The following is a 1,635-nucleotide window of genomic DNA, read 5'->3' as shown; positions in this document are numbered from 1 at the left end:
ATGGAATTTCCAATGACAAAGTGTGACTGTGTCATCATTAATGTCAAGTTTCTATGAAAATATGACGTTTATCTCACTCTCACTTTGTTAGCTTAGACGGACTCTACGTTTTTTAGCAGTTCTAAATAATATTAAAGTCTATATATATGGCATGGAATAGCTTGCAGGCCGCTGGCATTAAAATACGCTCTTATGTTAGCTCCTGCGGCGCCATTTACTTACACTAACAGGTCGGGCGAAGTCCGACATTCAGTGCGCTCCGCGCGCTGTTATTTACAGGGCGCCTGCGGCGCCCTTCACAGGAACAGATCGGGCGAAGTCCGACATTCATCGCGCTCGGCGCGCTGTTACTTACAGGGCGCCTGCGGCGACCATCACACTAACAGGTCAGGCGAAGCCCGACATTCAGCGCGCTTCGCGCGCTGTTACGCACAGGGCGCCTGCGGCGCGCTGCACACTAACAGGTCGGGCTGCTAAGCCCGACATTCAGCGCTGTTATTTACAGGGCGCCTGCAGCGCCCATCACATTAACAGGTCGGATTCAGCGCGCTTAGAGCGCTGTTACTTACAGGGCGCCTGCGGCGCCCTTCGCACTGACAGGTCGAGCGAAAATATATTACTCAAAATTATTATAATACATCAAGCATTCCGAAGATGCGCGACTTCGGTATTCAAACACAAAGTAATAGTACAAGAGTCTAACTAAATGTGAAGGCCGAAGGCTGAGCTCTGCGTAGGACCGATTCAAAGGTCCGAAGCGTCCGACAACCTTATTGTAAAGAGGCATGAATTAAATATATTATTTTGGAACGGTGGGACCTGTTGGGTTGTTAAGATGTTTGATAACTCGACTGTACAAGACGGAGGGCTAGCTCCGGAAAAATATACGAAATTTATAGAGAAACGAAACCGCTTTATTTTAGTCACAATTATTATGAAAACTGTTCGCCAACAAAGCACAACGTTTGCTAAGATAGGTATATTTTTTGTTGAACAGAATTATCTAATGTTGTTAGAGTCACTATTTAGTAGAATAAAATATTTTGTAATCAACAAATACTCATTGAGAAGGGTCTTCGTATTTAACAACTCTCCAAGAATAAAATATACATTTTAAATATTAAATATACCTAATTTTTGGTAGTATTATGTGTAATTTTTCTTTTTAGGTAGGTGCAACAGATATTCGGCATTCGGCCGAATACCGAATATTCGGCAAAGTGGCCGAATAGGCCGAATACTGAACAGTTGCCGAATATTCGTGGCATCTCTAATTGTAAGTGACGGATACCGTTTTATCACGCTGTCGCGTAGACAAGAACGACCATCATATCCGTACTGATTAAGCCCATTTGCTAAGTTGCAGAAAATTCCTTGGAAGTCATTTTGTACTATCTTGTATTGTTTAATAGAAAATAGATAAATCTGTGTACTACCATTATTTATTCTCTGTGACCCAACTCTACCTTGAAATGTCAAACAGTTTAGAATCACTTGATACTGCAACTAGTTTGCATGTGCATAATCGCTTAATCGCTTGTAGTGGTACAATCAATCAAATCAAATCTTAATTAAGCTATTGGTAAGTGTCCTACAAGGTTGCTCATTTGCAGCAGGTCAAAGGTAAAACGGAAT

The sequence above is a fragment of the Cydia splendana genome, chromosome 7, assembly GCF_910591565.1.
Source record: "Cydia splendana chromosome 7, ilCydSple1.2, whole genome shotgun sequence".
NCBI lineage: Eukaryota > Metazoa > Arthropoda > Insecta > Lepidoptera > Tortricidae > Cydia > Cydia splendana.
This window is presented reverse-complemented; position numbering follows the sequence as displayed.